At 34.9% G+C, this 21,036-nt stretch overlaps 1 protein-coding gene across 1 annotated transcript in view; it reads right to left on the reverse strand.

The window, feature by feature from the left end:
• LOC123668262 (fasciclin-3) overlaps positions 1-21,036 on the reverse strand; it is a 191,715-nt gene that overhangs the window by 132,959 nt on the left and 37,720 nt on the right. The gene's annotated exons all lie outside the window — the stretch shown is intronic.

Below are 21,036 nucleotides of genomic sequence, written 5' to 3' on the forward strand. Positions count from 1 at the left end.
AGTTTTTTGTGGACAAGGTGTTCTGTTACGTAATAAACCAATATAAAACGAGACGTGTTCTATCGTTATTTTAGTAATATTTTTGTTAGATTTAATCTACGGTTCGTTCAAATTATACTGGGTGTTTATGAAGGTATAAAGTTATTTTTTTAGGCAACGGTGAGCTTCGGCTTCGACCTCCTTTTTTTGTTATAATATAAAATTTTTAATAATAATATTTTTCTTCTTTCGAATTATTATACGCCGGTTATTTTTAAAAGATAATTTATTCCAATTTATATAAAAGGTTTATGTAGGCCATGTTTTAACATTATATTAGTCACGAATTATATATGACTTTAAAAAATTATTTATTAAAATAAGTAATTTTAGAATAGCCCATATTATTAATTCAAAATGATTACATGGCTAACTATAAGTTATTGTAATTTACTAATATAATATTCTTAACCTGACATTTTAATTTTAAATCACTTGTACTAACCATTATTGACATCAACTTAATATTTGTAAATGATATACAAATTTATAAAGAAAAAGAAAAAATAGATTAATGATCTTTAGATTTTACATAAAATGTTGATTTTTTGTAATCAATGATTGTTTAAAAATTTCTTACTTTATATAAAATGTGAACACATATTGCCACCTGGAACAGCCGTTTGCACCTATAATTGAGGTGACAGCAAGTTTATAATGTGCAACAAACTTTAAATGTAATAGTGTTCATTTTGTTGATCCAAATTTGAAATAAAAAATAATATTAATTGTATTCGATATACTAATTTTTTATTGCCTGTAACCTCAGGTCAAGGTTCCTGTGTTAGGAACAGATGAGATGATATTTGCCCTGCGGTCACCAACCCGCCTGCCCAGCGTGGTGACTATCGGCAAAACACATGCGTTCACGCTATTTTTAGCGCGAACTGTTGGAGGCCTATGTCCAGCAGTGGACTGTATTAGGCTGAAATGATGTTGATGATGAATGATGAAATGATATTTGTATCAATCATTACAGCCTATACAGTCCACTGCTGGACATAGGCCTCCACAAGTTTACGTCAAAAATAACGTGAACTCATGTGTTTTGCCCATAGTCACCACGCTGGGCAGGCGGGTTGGTGACCGCAGTACTGGCTTTGTCGCACCGAAAACGCTGCTGCCCGTCTTCGGCCTGTGTATTTCAAAGCCAGCAGTTGGATGGTTATCCCGCCATCGGTCGGCTTCTTAAGTTCCAAGGTGGTTGTGGAACCTTGTTATCCCTTAGTCGCCTCTTACGACACCCACGGGAAGAGAGGGGGTGGCTAAATTCTTTAATGCCGTAGCTACACAGCACAGATATTTGTATATTAATAGCTTATGTTATAATTATCTTTTTAATATAATTATGTATATAATGTTTAATTTCTAAACATCTGTTCTAAAGCAAGGCAAGACATTCCACAAACGAGTGTCTGCAACTTATTGACTTCCCAGTCAATGGACTCTGTCACAATGTATGTTATGAGATTTAGATATAATAGAACTTTTGAAGATAAACTTCTTTAAAATCACTGTGATTTTAAACTCGATGAAACGAAAATGCGTCACAATATAAATGTATAGGAGAGAATGAGATAGAATATATTACAAAGTATTTTATATTCTCGGTGAAAAAAATCTATCGTAGGCTACTGTTCAGAAGTTTCCCTTCTGACGTGTGTGAATTACATACAAGCTTTTTTTAATGTTATTTATACTGTGATCGAAATATACATGGACGCACCGTGGAGCCTAAGTAAGCATCCTCCAAACCTTTCGGGCCAAGAAACGTCAAAACCAAACCCGATATAATATGAAACACAAAAAACTTTAATAGGAAACTTTATCGACTCCTAGAAACTACTAGTCAAAGAACAACACAACTTCAGCGAAGTCGGTTAAAAATAAATTCAACCGGAAATTGTTTTAAAAGTAAGCTAAGAAGTTTCGGAACGTATTTCGTCTTCCGAACTGGAATCATTCGAGTTAAATTGAATACGCCTTTTTTAAATTGAACTTTTATATAATTATAAGCGTGGTGACTATGGGCAAAAGTGACGTGATGAGTTCACGCCATTTTTGGCGCGAACTTGTGGAGGCCTATGTCCAGCAGTGGACTGCGATAGGCTGATGTGTGTGTGTGTGTGTGTGTGATGTATTTATATATAACTTAAATATAAATGACTAGATTTTTACCCGCGGCTTCGCACGCATTGGATTTTTTTTTAAATAAAAAGTATCCATGTTACTTCTAATACCTCCAAGAATATGTGTAAAAAGTTTCAAGATGATCGGTGAGGTCGTTTTCGTGTGAAAGCGTAGCAAACAAACTTACATTCACATTTATAATATTAGTAGGGATTACAGATGATTAAAGACTTTAGGGTAAGGCTGCCTTTTGTACAATTTTAACTTTTTTTTTGTCACTAGGTCGGCAACAAGCGTACGGCTCACCTGATGGTAAGCGATTACCGTAGCTTATAGACGCCTGCAACACCAGAAGCATCGCAAGCGCGTTGCCGACCCAATCCCCAGTCCCCCCAGGAGCGACATTGATTACGCTTTAGCGCAGCGGTCACAACACTGAGTTGTAACTGTTACGCTGGCGGTTGCGATTTCGATCCTCGCACGTGGCATACATTTGTATTGGCCATACAGCATTTAGGTTTGGGCGTTTGTGCTTGTGTATTGTGTGTGTGACTGTGTCACCGACACAAGAGTAAATCCTAGTGCCGTGAGTGTCAAGCGTTTTTGAAGTAAAACTTCTTGACGCACGCCTAACTTGGGAGTAAAGTGGTGAACGCGTGACGAGATCGTTACGAAAAGTGTGATCGGGCGAGGCGAACGGAAGTTGAGAGGGAGATATGTTAGATGGAGCTAAAGAAGTCTTACTTCAGTCGCGTCATCCAAAATACTCGTTTCTTTTTAAATTATGTTTTTCCTTAGTGTATTATAAATTATATTTATATTTGTATTAATTACATTTATCCCGCAACATTAAAACAAGCCCTAACTGCTTTATCAGCGTCTTCGGTGCGATAAAGCCAGCCCTGCGGTCACCAACGCGCCTGCCCAGCGCGGTGACTCTGGGCAAAACATATGAGTTTGTTGTGGCACCACGTAAATTCAAAAGAAATCTGACGAGTATTTTCCACCAATGCCATTTTTGGCGCAAACTTTTGGAGCCCTATATGTCCAGCAGTGGATTGCGATAGGCTGAAGTGAACTGCTTTATTTGTTCCGTCCGTTAAGAATTCATAAGGATAACACAAAATATATCATAATTTTGTTTATCCCGGCATAATAAGCTCTTGAAACTTTCGTGAGCATCCGCAGTATTGATATGAGTTTTAATTAAAATAAGCAAGTCGATCTGTTTATTTGTACGTCTCGTCTACCGTTTTGTTCACACGCACGAGTAGCGTCAGCGCAGTCATTTAGTATTTATACTAATTCAAAATTAATATCAATTTATAATAATAATAATAATAATTTATTTCAGACGTAGTCCATATTTTTGTTAGTTACATTTTTTTCCTTAACTATGTTAGTTTCAATAATTATATAAATTACATTCTTTATTGCATTTAAATTTTTGTATAGATATGTATATATACAAACTAGCTGACCCCGCAAACGTTGCTCTGTCATATACATATGTTTTTACCAACCTTAATCACTCCCTCTTATAGCTTAGGTGTATGAAAAATAAATGTTGGCCGATTCTCAGACCTACCCGATATGCACATAAAATTTCATAAAAATCGGTCTAGCCGTTGCGAGGAGTATTGTAATTAACATTGTTACACGAGAATTTTATATATAAGATTTAGTTAGCAACGGTGGACCTTTCTCTAAAAGAGATCTCTTCCAGCCAACCTGTGATAGTGAGAACTAATGTTACATAGCAGGCTAAGAGAGTGCAGTAATGTAGACAACATACAGATTCTTGAAAATAAAAACCTAATTAAATAATATTCATAATATCATACAATATACATACTATAAACATACATACTATATAAATGTTACATGGGTGATTATTTTGAGATGTGCATATCACGCGGCCCTCCATAAATAACTACTTAGTTAAATATAAAGTTACGTTTTTTTTCATTTCACGTAAAATATAGTTGCACCACTATATACAGATGTACATAATATATTCCTATTGTTATAAATAGCTTAGTTATGTTCGTAAACGTTCCTCAAATCTCATCACCATTCGTGTCCCAATCTCCAAATTTTAGCAGTTCATGCTCTTGAAGTTATAAAAATACTCTAAAGATCGTATTTTTAAGAAGTTATTTAAATAGTACACAACATGTTTTACCAATTATCAAAATTATACATATTAAAGAATACTTTTAGGCAATTTGTGACGACTTTGAAAATTGTCCCAACACTTCCTACTCACTACCATTTGTTCATACAGTCGGAGGGTAATTTTTTTGTGCATAGGGTAAATTGCTATCTGTAGAGAACTCGGTGGTCGCGCTCAGTTCTGCCTCTCGACTCGTGCGGGTAACACATCAAAAAGTGTTTTGGCGCCAACTCTAGCCCACCTTAATCGCCCAGAAATTGTGTTTGGCAAAAAAAATCTCCTTACCGTTCGAGATTTCCCTGGCAAGTCTAATATTTTTATTTAACATTTTTATGCATTGTAACAGTCGCCATAGGATACTCTTTGAGTTGGTTAAGTTTCTAATTTTTTAAGTTCTACAAATAACCTATAATGTGAAGAAGTATACAAATATCTAATTACCGTTTATATAATTACCGTTTTTCCCGTTCGTATTTTGGCGAATGGTAATGAGCAATTTAAAATGGTAATTGGCACCAGCATATGCTGGTCTCTTATTATATTGAATCTTCTTACTCCGCTAGTCCAGCCCAAGGTAGAATTCTTATTACCAACGCGTGACCCATTGTTGATCTTCCGGTATGAACTCGCACTTTCGCAACAAAAAAACCTACTAACAGACTACCCACCTACCACTAACATATCATCATTTCAGCCTATTGCAGTTCACCGCTGGACACAGACTTCCACAAGTTCACGCCAAAAATGCGTGAACTCATGTGTGTAGCCCATAGTCACCGCGGTGGGCGGGCGAGTTGGTGACCGCAGGACTGGCTTTGTTGCACCTAAGACGCTACTGCCCGTCTTCGGCCCGTGTATTTCAAAGCCAGCGGTTAGATGATTATCCCGCCATCGGTCAGCTTCTTAAGTTCCAAGGATGTAGTTGTTATCCCTTAGTCACCTCTTACGACACCCACGGGAAGAGAGGGGGTAGCTAAATTCTTTAGTGCCGTAGCCATACAGCAGACCACTAATATGTATATATATATATTTATCAGAGTAAAAATGCCTCGGAAGAAACAGCAATCGTAAGAGGAAACATTGGCCAAGGCTAAAATCGCGCGTCCGAAACGATACGCTAAAATCCAAGCTGAACCTATTTTGTATGCACTTAAAAATGAAAAAGAACGTCAGCGATACAAAAAACGAAGAGCTAGAAGGCTACAGAGGAAAAAATGGAGAGAGAACTTTAAAAAGCATTTTCAAAATAATGAAGGAAGGAGTTAAATATACAAGTGAAAGTCCCAGTAAAAGTGAAAATAATGGAAATAGTATTGAAAAAACACCCAGAAGACAAAACTCAATTTGTGAAAATGGGCCACAATCATCTACATCTAACGATCTACACGGAACATTAGTCAATAACTTGAGATGAAAATTAAGGAAGATGCGCTACATAATACAAAAAAAGACTAAATTTACAAATCACAATTAGAATCTTAAATAAATATAAGACGAAAATAATTATAAGACTGAAAAAAACGACTGCAAAGTCCTAATTCTAAAGTAACAGCACTAGTTAGAGACAAAACCAAAGTAGAAGAAGCAAAGAAAAAAAAATATTTGGAGAAGCAATGAGGAATATGTTAGAAGCAAATTACAAAAATAAAAAATTGAAGAAAGAAAAAAGAGAATTTAGTGATGCTGTCATTAGTAATAAGCTGATTTTGAAAGATTTTAAGATTTTATCTGAAACTAATAGATTTCAAGTGCGAGAGATAAATAAAATTAACCAAAGAAATGTTAAATATGAGAAACTAAAAGAAGACATTCAATTATTTTTTGACCGCGACGACGTTTCTAGGGCGACCTCAGGCATAAAAGAATTTATTACAAAAAAGAAAGGGAGAAAGTAAAAGCGGTATTTGTTAGATACAATAACAAAATTTTTGAAACTGAATTTCGCAAGGTAAGTTACTCTTACTTTTGTAAACATAGACCATTTTGGGTACTTATATCTAATGTAAATCAAAGTGATACGTGTCTCTGCAAATTTCATGCAAACATAGATCTTTTGATTCAAACGTTGCACAAAAAAAGATAATTAAATACAACAATTCTAGCAACTTAATTTATTAATTAGTATTAACATTCAGTTTTTGAGCAACATTGTATTGATTGATTATTGTCATTACATTGACTATTGTCTATTTGTCTATGTTGCTCAAAAACTGAATGTTTACTTGAACGGTGTAATTTGTGCAAAAATAAAGTTGATAACGAAGATCCAGTATCATTCAAAAAATGGGAAAACTCGATAAGCACTTACGTAGTTAAAGGCGTAGAGAAAACTAAAAAGATAGCTATTCCTAGATAAGCTATTGCAGAATTAGAAAATAAAATTCCTATATTTCTGAAACATGAAAGAACACGCAGGTGGCAATTTGCTGCAGTAAAAGATCTGAAGGAACATCTCAAGGGCAATGAAGCTATCATTCACATAGATTTCAGTGAGAACTATGCTTTGAAATATGGGTCGGAGGTTCCAGCTTTCCACTTTGGAGGAAGTAGGCAAGAGCTAGAACTTCACACTGCAGTTATATATATGATGGATAATATATTTTTTAAATTTTTATATAAGATCTCATCGTCTAACTTCAATTTCACTGAGTTTTGAACTAGTGTCTTAGTTGATTTTATTTCAATTACTAGACAGAAAGTATTATAAATTTTTGGGAAAACCGCTTTATTTTTGACTAATTATTATTATTCAATCACGTCGCTATATAGCTAAGTTTGAAATCATTTACTGTCACCTAAATAATTAATAAATATGTGATTCAAGTATATTATTCACTTTATTTCTAATTACCAATCACGAAGCATAATTACCCTTTTTATACACTAATTACCGTGTGTTTTATATCTCATCACCGTTCGACGGAAATTTTCAGCTTTAGATTCAGACCTATATATCATTTCAAATACTGTGCGCTTGATTTATTTCGTTAATCTGCACTATAAACTTTAGGTTAAATCAATAAAAGTTGTAATTAAAAGAAATATTTGACCTTAATTTACAAACCCTGAATATGTCTATCTTCAAATATTCACCCACATATACTATAATTTTAAACAGAAACAAATAAATTATAATTACTATAGTATTACAATTTATCAATATGATAATAATGAAGAAACAAATTACTTGGTTTCGTAATAATTTAGCTATCTATATCTTTTAAAGAATATAATGTATTATCATGGCTTTCGACAAAAATAAATTTTATTTAAATGCTTATTCTTGAGGTCCTTGTAAAAAAAATACAAACAAAAATCAAATACTTTTCATGCTAACGCTACATGCTTCGTCGCTGCGCGGGCGCATCCGTTGCCCAGAAATAGCTCGCTTTGTCCCTAAGTTCATGCCGTCGATACTCGATTCTCTTACGGCCCTTTTCAATAATCTATCTCTGGTTTTGCTTACAAGTATTTTGACACAATTTGTATGGAGCTTACATCAAAATTCTATTTCTAGTAGGCAAGTTCAGAGATGGATAGAGTATTTAAACTGTCTGTTAGGGATTTCTGACGGTACATATGTACATAAATGTAATGCTAATATCCCAATGATATTATAAATGCGCGAAGATTTGTGAGGATGGATGGATGGATGGATGGATGGATGGATGGATGTTGGTTACTCTTTCACGCAAAAACTACTAGACTGAATATGATGAAACAACTTTTTCTCTCTAGAGTTCCCCGTAAACATGTTTGCTGTAATGTTGCTTATCCGGTTGCTGTATCCGAAACGTCGGGGCATCTAAAAATCCTAATAAACCGCGACCAAATCCGAAAAAGTTGTTTCATTGTAATGAGTGAAATTCGCGTAAACATTAAAAAACAATTGGATTTATTGTAATGAAAATATAGCTAATACACCAGATTGACATATGCTCTTTTTTATTAATACACTACAAGGGCAAAGCAGCGATTAGAAGCTAGATCAGACAAAAGTTGAAAAATGTACTGGATTTAGTAATACCAGATTTCTTAAAAGATATTTCTGGGTGTATAAAAGCTGTCTCCTTACCTCCAAACTCCTTACCTTTTTGGACAAAGTTTACCAGAAGCTTTTACGGAGGATTAGAACCAAGTCTAACATAATATAAAATTCTCAAATAAAATTCGAAGTCTGTCCCTGTTTATAAAATAAAATATTCCAAAGACTATTTCCGAACATTGTATCGCAGGACTTGTCTAATTGTGAAAATCCCATACGAATTGTGGAATATCGTTATAAAAAGGATCTGTTGTCATGTGTACTTTATCTTATTTTAGCCGTCAAAGCGACAGTTGTCCAGACGGACAAACATTTAAAAACGCTTTCGATTAATCATGTAAATTAAAACAAAAAAAAAAAAAACTATAAAAAGTGGACGAAACAAAGTAAGTAATTAAACCTTTTGGAATTTTAGTGTTTATGGTCGCGAAAATTGTCATAATAAATAAATAAAAAATACACGGTTTTCCCGCAAAAATCCCGATTTCGCGGGAATTTCGGCATAATAAGTAGCCTATATGTTGCTCCACATCCTCTTAGTCCAGTAGTAGTTCCAGTGAAAGGTCCAACAGAAAGAAAGACAGACAAACAAAAATTTTAAAATCGTGTGTGTTTTAGTAACGTGTAAATAGCTATATGCACTTTAAAAAAATAACAGTAATCTTGAAATCACAGACAGACATTACAATTTTACTTATATATCATCATCATTGGCCTTAGTCCGTCTATTGCAGACGATTAAGACAGTGTCAGACAGACACTATGTCGCCTATGGACACTCTTCAGGAAAACGCAGAATTACCTAAACTCTGCGCCACCCTCTCGACCTCACTGGCTAGGCCCACAGGAACGACGACTCGATACGTGTTGACTCCACACGTTCGGCTGCAGGAGTCTTTCGCATTTTAGAGCTATGCCATAAATGCTTGAAGAATACCCCATTCCGGGTTTCAAATAAAGTTTTCCTTTTCCAGGACCCTGATGATTTTGAGCCAGGTTTATTCCTCGGTCAAAGGGGGTGGAGCTATTCTACTCGGCCGACACCATACGGCATATATATATATGTGTGTGTGTGTGTGTAAATGTATAACAATAAATACAAAAAGCTAATTTATTTAAAAACTTTGACAGAGTAATCTGATACAATAATAAAGAGAAAGTTTCGTTTGTTCGTTTAAAAGCATAATCTCAAAAGCTACCGGTCCGATTCAATAAATCTTACTGGTTTTACGACGCTTCCTTATAGAGGATTATTATCCTTAACTGTATGTCTAAAGAGAATTATAAAAATGTATTTGTATACAAACAAATTGTGCGATAACATCGGAAATTATTGAACCAATTTTAATTATAATTTTACATAATTGTGTTTGCTCGCAAACGAAAAAAACCGACTTCAATTACATCGACAAGTAATACAACGTAAGTAGACGAAACAAATTAACAAACGCACTAGTCGTCACTACGATTTTCGAGGGTTTCCCTCGATTTCTCCGGGATTCCATCATCAGATCCTGGTTACCTTATCTTGGGATATCCTTTCCAAGAACAAAAAAAGAATTATCAAAATCGATTCATAAACGACGAAGTTATCGCCGTGTATACAATATATATACGGTCGAATTGAGTAACCGCCTCCTTTTTTTCAGTCGGTTAAAAACACAGCTACATTATCCAGACGACACAAATTTTGATTTAGGTTATAACTTCCCACTTTTGCGCATATTCCTGTTCTCCATATAGGATAAGGATCGGAACTTAGTCCACGACTGCGGATTGGAGGATATATTCCCTGCTATGAGTAAAGAGTCACTATCAGGTATCTAACAGGATAATAACCGGGACCGAAAGCTTAACGAGCTCTCCGAGGCACGGTGGGGAGACCCACAAAGCCTGCACAAGCTAATTATTTATAAAATGTTCATCAGAACTAAATACTTCCTGATCACTTCAAGGAAACAACCCTTGATATTTAAACAAAAACAAGTTGATTAAATCCATTTCGGCCCCCTGACATCATTGTTGGCACACCGTTGCTGCGATACCATTGATTAGGGCGTTCACCCCTCCACCCTTATGTTCCCACTACGTAGTACATTGTAGTCTATTGTATTATGGTTTTAGAAGGTCAACCTTAGAACCTAGGACTGTACAAAATAAATAACTATTCAGACTAACTGAAATGCACAAAAAAAAAATCAATGAAAATCGGTCAAACGTTACGAGAGTTCTGTCACTAAAATTGTGTCACAAAATTTCTATGTTAGAAAAATGTATGGAATATGTTAGTCTTAGTTTTATTTTTAATGGAACTTTTCCATTATTACACGATGGCCATGAAAATATTTGATAAACATCTAAATCGCATTACGAAATACTTTTATTTCTGAATACTTAACACAATTATTTCAGTGGGGTAATGTCACGAAAATAGTTAACCTTAGAGACCCACTTATGTAAATAAAGTTCGAATTGTGTATGCCATTTGAGCGTAATAATTTTTTTTAATTATATTTAAGCACAAAATAGATTTATAGATGTACTTAAACTACTACTATTTGGCTAATATTTTGTATATGTATATAGTTAATAATAGTGTTTGATTCTAAACAAAAAACAAAAAAAAAAATCATTTTACATCGACAAGTTATAGTATTTCATTTGACATCGATCAATAATACGTGGGTAGTTGAAAAAATTAACCGCTAAATACACATTATTAGCTATAACTCAAAAAGTACTCGTCAGATCTCGACCAAATTTAAATTTGGCCACAAGACAAGCATTCGAATATAAAAAGAATCATCGAAATCAGTACACCCAGTAAAAAGTTATGTCAGTAACGACAGTAATGGAAAAAATACAGTCGAATTGAGAATCTCATCCTTTTTTTGGTCTATTACAAATGTCAGTTCGTTACTTAAATTTATATGCAGATCTGAAGTTGTAAACATATCTTGTGAAGTATTGTTGTGTATGTTTGTCTGTATGTCCTTTATAGAATAGTAACGATTTTGACGTAAACTATGCATTTAATCATGTCATGATCTTCAGCAAAGTGTTGTGCATGAGCCCACAAAGGTTTCTGAGTTGGTACGACCAAAAAAAAGGCATAGTCACGTGCGCAAGATACAGCTAGTACCTTATGAATGGTATGTAGTATGTGGTTTAATTTAATGCCTTTCGCTTGTATACAACATCCACTGGCTCTTAGTTGCCCGTGTTCTATTATACCCACCACGCAATTTATACTGCTTATCCGTAGCGTCCAGTTTACTACTTAATCACCAGATCCTCGACTGCCATTTCTAGGCTAGTTAGGACGTGGTTCTTTATCCTAAGATATATACTCGACCTGACAATGTAAAACAGAATATATAGTGGTAGCACTAGGGTAAGATAAAAAGCGAGATTAGAAACAAAAATTTGTCCAAATTTCTTCACTAACTTGAGTGCAGCGTTATTTGCCTATGATTTTCTGCAAGTCTTCTTTTTTTATACCCCGCAGATGACCAACATGTGTACGTCTCCTCCTAATGGTATGCGTATACCGTAGCCTACGGCTGCGATGATTGAAGCAAGCGCCATACTGATCCTATCCCTGACCTTCCCTAGGAGTTATCTGTACTTTAATTACCACAGAGTCACAACACTACTTAAATGTAGTATTATTTAACTGTGATCTTCTGCAAAGTTAAGGTACTTCCCCAGTCGAGCAGCTCCGGATCTTTAGGCAAGATATTTCCAACTGTGTCCTGTCTCAACAATTAAAATTCTGATTTCTCTATGATTTTATCAAATGAAAATAAGTTTCGTTTAGATACATTTCACTTAACTGGTAAAGAAAGGTCACATTTTTTGAGTGTTTGCATGATGTGTATTTTTATTACGTTTTTTATGTTGAGGCGTTGTTTTATTATCGCGTATATGACGCTGTTAGCCGAAAGCATAAAAGTTAAAGAGGTAAATTTTGGTTATACTGTTAGTACTTCCAAAGACGCGTGGCGAAATGGTCAGTAACTATCACATGTTTTAATGGTCAATATGTTCAACCTCCTCATAACCAATATTTGTAGCAGCCATTTGTACTGCAGTTATCTTTCTGTGTTTGGTAAAATATTACCGACCGCTCATGTGTAGTGGTACACACGTTTGTTTCTTGTCTTGGTGCTTGGCCTTGTGGGTCTCCCCACCGTGCCTCAGGAGCACTTATAGATCGTTACTTGTAGTAGGGAATATATTCTCCAACCCGCATTGGAGCAGCGTGTATTGAGCCTTGATCCTTATCCTACATGGATAAAGAGGCCTTTGGCCAGCAGTGGGATTTTTTAGGTTGAATCAATCAATCAATAGGAATGACGGACGTAAGGTAATTTTTAAAGTGTGCATTGTTGATTTTCATAATTTCGTTTCTAAATACCATTCTTAATGATAAATTGCGGATTCAAAGATTATATCAAATTGGTTTAACATAACTGCACATTGCTACATAAATGAAACAATATATTCAATATAGGCCACTATTACCGCAGATTTATGCCTAAATTTCCGTTTCAACATTGCGTTATTTAAGGCCTAATTGCCTATGTTTTGTGGCGTGATCTATGGCTAACGACGATGGTCTGCCGCGGTTTTGTCCAGTCCAACCGATGTGAATTTTAATTGATATTTGATTGGATGGTGCAGTGGTTATGGCAATAGTTTGTTGAGTTACTGTAATAGGTTTGATTACGACAGTTATGTTTGTCTGTATGGTATATGATAGGATGGTTACGAGCCTTCATTACGACAATTCAATTCGGGGAGGATTTGATAAAAATTAGTTCATTCAAACTGTAATCAAAAGCACTTTTCATGCGTCGTTGTATTATATGTACGTGAAAGGTTTCTATGGATCGTACAGTTAGTAGGAAGAGTTTGGACTAGATCTGTTAAGTCGGTTTAGTAAAATCAACTCAAAATCATCTTCATTCAAGCTGTATATATCCGCTAACCCACAGTAGAGCAGCGTAATTAAGCAGTTGAATTAAGCTCTCACTCTTCTCCTACATGGAGAATGAGGCCTTTAGCCAGCAGTGGGATGTCACAGGCTGAACCAAACTAGGCTTCAAAGTCACTTTTTAACCGACTTCCAAAAAAGGAGGAGGTTCTCAATTCGACTGTATCTGGGTGCATCGATTTTGATAATTTTTACTTTAATCGAAAGCTGATGTTTATCATGTGGTCACATATAAATTTTATCGAGATCTGATAACTACTTTTTGATAAATCTTTGATAACGCGTATTTACTTGACATTATTTTCGTCACCTTGCATTGTATTATACCTCATAACTTTTTACTGGGTGCACCGATTTTGACGTTTCTTATATAAATTAAAAGCTACTATTCGTCACGTGGTCCCATTCAAATTTAATTGAGATTTGATTAGTAATTTGTGAGTTATATCTAATATTGCGTATTTACTTGACGGTTTTTTCGTCACCCTACGTTGTATTATACGTTATATCTTTTTACTGGGTACACTGATTTTGATCTTTTTTGTATAAATCAAAAGCTAATACTTGTCATGTCGTCCGTTTTAAATATGATTGAGATATAATGAGCAATTTTTGAGTAATCTTTGATGACACGTATTTACATGACGATGTTAAGACGACTGTGGTCATGTTCAATACTTTGCCACAACGCCATCTATCAAAATTTAATGAAATTACTTCGTTCACTATCGATCAAATTACAATATTCCACTAGAGTAGAGAGTAGCAGTTTATTCGTTATAAATATATTTGAGCTTTTAATTTTTGAGTTTTCGCTAATACTGGGTATTTACTTGGCTATTTTACGTCGACCAACGTTATATTAATCTCATTACTATTTTACTGGGTGGACCGATATCGATGATTCTTTTTTTAATCGATAGGTGGTGCTTCTCATGTGGTCCCATTTAAATATAATTGAGATTTGACTCGAACTTTTTGAGCTATATCTGATATGGCGTATTTACTTGACTGTTTTTGGAGTTTTCTTCTTAAGAATCGATTTTCATTTAAGGCCCCGGAATGAAAAAATTGAACAGTAAAATCTACTGAACGAATGACCTTGTTAGAGATGGCGTTCAGACGTTTTCTAATAACGCAATTAGGTTCCGATAGATGGCGTTATTGATTCATTTATTTACAATTTGATATAGTAATAATATATTTCTTAGACTAGTAAGCCTTTTTGTGCCTATTTAGTATTTAGACAGTTGATCTGAAGGGGTAAACTCCAGTCGTGCATCGGAGCTGTGTGAAAACATGAACATTACATATTTTAATAAAAAAGACATAAACCGTAATTCAATATAAATCCGCTTCAACTAAAAAACCCGCCGTAATAAGCGATGTCAGCGCTTCGCGCGAATCGACGACGGGCCTTTTATGAAATTTCTGCCTTCAATCGCTAACAAAATGTTAGAAATAACAGTAGAACATTATATAATTCTACAATTTTATAATGTCGCATTATATGGAATACGAACAAAGTATTACTATTTTTTCGTCGATCTACGTTGTATTACTCTGCGATGTAATTGAAGTCGGTTTTTTTTTCGTTTGCGAGCAAACACAATTATTAAACATTATACATATTTACAATTCACAATTTCATCATTACAACCTATACAGTCCACTGCTGGACATAGGCCTCCACAAGTTTACGCCAAAAATAACGTGAACTCATGTGTTTTGCCCATAGTCACCACGCTGGGCAGGCGGGTTGGTGACCGCAGTACTGACTTTGTCGCACCGAAGACGCTGCTGCCCGTCTACGGCCTGTGTATTTCAAAGCCAGCAGTTGGATGGTTATCCCGCCACCGGTCGGCTTTTTAAGTTCCAAGGTGGTAGCGGAACCGTGTTATCCCTCAGTCGCCTCTTACGACACCCACGGGAAGAGAGGGGGTGGCCATATTCTTTAGTACCGTAGCCACACAGTACACACAACTTAAGAACTAAATATTTACAGATAGTTTTGGTACAAATCATGTCCGCGTTGAATCGCTATGCCGATTCTCTGGACAAAAAATGTACCAGGCCGCTTGTCACCAGAGGAGTTATCTCATTTATTTATTTATTTATTTATTTTGTTTCAGACATAGTCCATATCTTAATGTTAGTATTACAAAAACAACTAAATATCTAATGTTAGTAAGTCAATATAAATATATATAGAAGCAAATAAAAATAATAAATTAAATAATAATAAATATAATTTAAAAAAAAAATAAAAAAAAAATAAAATAAAAATAATAAATCAAATAATAATAAATATAATTAAAATAATAATAAATTTATAGAAATACTATAAACTCTGTATGTAAACCAGCGTAAGAAAAGCTAATTAAAACAATCTCGTAAGCAACTACATTTATAATTTCGTAACTGTTTTGCAATTTTACCCGTTAATTTTGAAAAAAAAGTACCAAGCCTTCCTAGGTAAATGGAATATCAAACACAAAACTATTCAATTCGCACAAGTAGTTCCTGAGATTAGTACGTTTCAACAAACAAGCTCTTCAGCTTTATAATATAAGTAAAAAAGAGTAATATATCAAAAATTGTTATCTGTTGGATACCGTCATCCGTCAAATAGCGTTAACCACAACCCGTGAAACTGACCCTAAGTCATCATCATTTCATATAATAGTTAAATTAAGAGAACGCGGTAAGGTAAACGTTGTGACCTACTAACGATATCAACTTCAGTTATATTAGGAATGTCTTGCACTGTACGTTTTAGGGTTATATGTAATTAATTTTTTTTATAACTGTTTTATTATTGACTTATTTAATATGTACGATTTTATTTTTGTGTACCCACACATTAGGAATTCTAAACATTTTTGAATATCATATCAAAAATTGACCGCTCCAGCGGGGATCGAAACTGCGTCTCCGACTGACCGTGTCGGCGCTCTAGACAATTAAGCTATGGAACGATGTACCCGTTAGATCGAAATTTCTGATAAGATGATTTTATTTTCAGTTTAAGCGAACCATGGTGCCGTCTATAGTCTATATTTTTAATATGATATTCAAAAATGTTTAAAATTGACTTATTTATTTACAGCAAAAAAATACAATTTATGTGATAAACAGTGCAGCAAAAATAATTGAGTGCACTTGAAGTGCAACTTCTTTAGAATTGTTGTGGTTTGAAAGGCGATGAAACGAAAATGGGTCACAATAAAGAAACAAACACATAAATGTATGGGAGAGAATGAGATAGAATACGTTGCTGGTGGTGCTCAAAACGCGTAAGCGACGCGTTTTGCATGGCACTTACGAGCTTTTTTACGAGACCGTGATGATCGTCGATAGAAAAAATCGTAACGGCCTTTATACGACTTTTCAGAAGTTCCACTTCTGCCGTGAATGAATTATAATCATCACCATCATCATTCCAGCCTATTGCAGTCACTGATGGACATAGGCCTCAAAGTTCCTCAAAACAAGTTCGCGCTAAAATGGCGTGAACTCATGTGTGTTGCCCATGGTCACCACACTGGGCAGGCGGGTTGGTGACCGCAGGGCTGGCTTTGTCGCACCTAAGACGCTGCTGCCCGTTTTCGGCTTGTGTTCAAAGTCAGCGGTTAGATGGTTATCCCGCCATCGGTCGGCTTCTTAAGTTCCAAGATGGTAGTGTAACCTTGTTATCCCTTAGTCGCCTCTTACGACACCCACGGGAAGAGAGGGGGTGGCTATATTCTTTGGTGACGTAGCACACAGCACGAATGAATTAAACTTAGGCCGAAAGCCATGTGACTAAAAAACAATGTGACTGATTTTGTAATAGTCGACAAAGTGTTAGCGGTTCTTAAAAGAGTAACGGTCAAGTTTCTTGCTGATTCCTCTCAGCAGAATTTCATATTGCAAACTCACTTCAACTAACAAGAATTTTTGAAGTGTACTTGAACAAAAGAATTCCTTATTTGGTAACAAAATTTGAAAATCATGTAAAACCACTATAAATACCACACATTTGCAAGTTCAATTGAAATAATTACAAACACAACTGGCCCATATCATTATAAATAAAATAATATAAGCTTACAATCAATATTAATTAAATATTTCGTTTAACACTAACAAGTGTAGCTGGGTAATAAAAAATAATATTAAATAGTGTGCGGGGAACCGCTACGTGCGAAAGTGGCCTATTTGCAGTAAAAGTAAGTCAGCGAGTAGAAAGTAAAACTTATTAATGATTAGCTCGTGATAAGCTTTATACATACAAACACATAGTTTTGGGGTTCTGTTGTGAAAAAGTCTTAACTAGCTTTGCCCCGCGTTTTCACACGACTTCATTTCAGGAAAAAAATCCTAATAGATTTTTCAATTTGAACCAATAGTTCCTGAGATAGGCGCTTTTAAATATATGATATAAGTGTACTCGCATGGATGATGTAAGTACATAGGTGAGTCAGTGTAATTGCACCCACCAGTGACGTAATTCAACGGTTGGCGGAACACTCGTTATTACACTTGCGATACTGTGTCCGATGACCACTCACCGTCAAATGGTCGCTACTGTTCATGCAGTAGTTTTGTAGTGTGAAAACAAATACATGCAAAAAATTTTTTATTCAAATTGGTTTCAAATGCCTTTTGAATCGTCATTTTTTAAAGTTATATCAGTCAGTCAGTCAGTATAGTCTATTGTAGTCCACTGCTGGACATAGGCCTCCCCAAGTTCGCGCCAGACACACACAGTTTTCTGCAATCCTCATCCAGTACACGTGAACCCAAAATATATATTTTATTTTAGTTTTAGTGTGTCATTTCTTATGTTAGATAATTGTATCCTTTTAAGAAATAAATGAATTTTAAACCTTAAAATTTCATTATTTAAACTCGCAATATAAATATAAAATGGGAATTAGGAATATTTTCTAACCGTTTTTCTTCGGTAACTATACAGCTTTTCTCCACATACTAAAATGCCACATCATATATTATACACGTCTAGAGCAATAACAAGCCATTTAATTTTTCCGAACAAATAACTTAAGCCCTTTCTCCTTCTGCAGCTTCGGTTTATAAATATTTCTCAAAATCTTAAATCATCAATGATGCCAACAGAACCATTTTAACGTTCACTTACTAATATTTAATAATAAGTCCGTTGATTCATCTCGTGTCCGTGAGATCAAAAATCGGTCGAGATTCGAAAGTGCGTTTCTAAAGCTTTATCGTAAGCTCGATGAAAGTGGACGAAAGTCCAGAGCGGGAGAAGGGGGTTATAAACCATTTTACTTTACTACCAGTTTGATGGTGTGTGTGGGACTTTCACACGAATAGGTCATATTTTTCAGCCTATCCCATTCCACTGCTGGACCTAAGTCTCTCCAAGAATGCGTCAAACATCCCGGTTTTTTTCAATCCATTTAGTCTTCATTATAAATCAAACGGGTTCAAGTTACTGGTTACATTATCTAAAATTGTCATGTTTTGACTAATCCATTGGCGCAGTTTGTAGTGACCCTGCTTACTGCTACACCTAGTCTGATTGCGATATTTGTATCTATGTATACGTATATTAATTATATTTATCGAAAATTAAAATGTACAGGTGAATCTCTTGTTACCTAACACAAACATTAATTTGCTTACCTTAGGAACAGACGACCGTGTGTATGTTAATGATATTTATTTATTATTTACTAGCTGTGCCCGCGACTTCGTTCACATGGAATTTAACAAAAAGTTATTGTTCAGTTCACAGTGTTATAAAATAAATAAATTTGTAAATTGAAAGTAGCCTAAGTTACTCCTTATTACATATTAAAAACAACTATTAACCTCGCCAACATGATCAAATTTAAATTATTTATATCCAAAAAAGGGATTGATGATGATGTTTTTGAAATCTCATAGACGGCACTGCTTTAAAATTGTCTTGATACTACTTATATTCATTTAATTATGTTTATCGGCCTAAGCTACTTTATATTGCGTGATTTTTATAGTGTGAAGCTAGCTTATAGCATGGTTATTAACATAATAACAACAATATTCAAATATGCGTCGTTAGATTACACGTTGTTACAGAATGCGTTGAGGAAATAAAGGTTCACTGCTCGTTCCCCGTAGGTGATGGCGTGATAACATGTAGCCTATGTAGACCCGACTTCTTAATAATATTCGTGCCAATCCATGCACTTGTTTGACTTTCCTACCATTTTATTATATGTATAGATTAAATGCACTGGGAAAATATTCAAGTGTCTGTTACTGTCCAAAGATTATTGTATTATAATAGACGGCATTTGGGCCCGAAACGCACCCGAAACTGTTCTAATGTTGCAAAGCAGCAACCACTTAACATAAATGGAGTCATGTTCATTTACCCACTTTTTATTACAAAAAAAGGTATTTTTAAAACTGCCGCTCTAATATTGAACATTAAAAATATTTTAGTTATCGGTTTGTTTCTGCTGTGTGGTTACAGCTGTTAAGAATATAGCCACCCCGTCTCCTCCCGTGGGTGTCGTAAGACGACTAGCCAGCCCTGCGGTCACCAACCCGCCTGCCCAGCGTGGTGACTATGGGCAATACACATGAGTTCACGACATTTTTGGCGCGAACTTGTGGAGGTCTATGTCCAGCAGTGGACTGCGATAGACTGAAGTGATTATATTGTTTAGGTTGTCTGGAAGTAATGGATACATAGCCGTAAGTCCGCTGATTGTACTACAATCTGTAACTATCTTAAAACTATGTTTAGTACTATTTAGGTACACAATAAAGTATAAATAAATAAGTGGACTATTATTTATATTTACTCAAAACAATGCAATGCAACTCTTATCATGAAACCGTTACTTATTAATTTCACAGCTATAACTAATCGAACTCGTGTTTCTTAGAAATAGGGCACATTATATCGCTTTTACGATGTAGGATAAGTATACTAAGATTACGTGGGGAAAATATTTGATTTTTTTTTTTGTTGTTGTTGTTTTGTTTGATATGAAATGAACGAAATTAAATGGCAATATTTATTTCGCTATACGGTGTACACAACGGAAGTCAAAAAACGAAGACAAGAACGAAGTCTGTTCGGACAGCTAGTTTAATAATAAAACACAGCAATATACAACCTTGGCTCTATCACTTTACATTATAATAAACCTTATTATAAGCTAGATTATAATAAAATTTGATATTTGTTTAAACATTTTATTTAATGAACAGTGATGTCGCAAAAGGCCAAGGAGAGCCGATCGCAACGTGATATCTACGGAGTGAAAGGCGTAGGCAGAGCGACGATAGCTGAAGTATACGAGTTATCATCTACAATTAAATTACATTGAAAGTAACTAAAGTTGAATGCGCTACAATTGTTTAGTGTTTATATTATTATAGAGATCGTTTCATAGCTTAATTGGCTAGAGCAACGACACGGTCAAGCGGTGATACAGGTTCGATCTTAGCTGGAACGGTCGATTTTTGATTTGATATTAAAAAAATGTTAGAATTCCCTAATTGTAGGTAACACAAAAATAAATTAGTAAGTATTATAAGGATGTTTCTAGTTCTAAATAATGTGTCAAATATAGCCTATGACAGATTTTAAGTAAAGTTGTTGTTATAAATAAAGATACG

This window comes from Melitaea cinxia, chromosome 30 (genome assembly GCF_905220565.1).
Source record: "Melitaea cinxia chromosome 30, ilMelCinx1.1, whole genome shotgun sequence".
NCBI classification, from domain to species: domain Eukaryota; kingdom Metazoa; phylum Arthropoda; class Insecta; order Lepidoptera; family Nymphalidae; genus Melitaea; species Melitaea cinxia.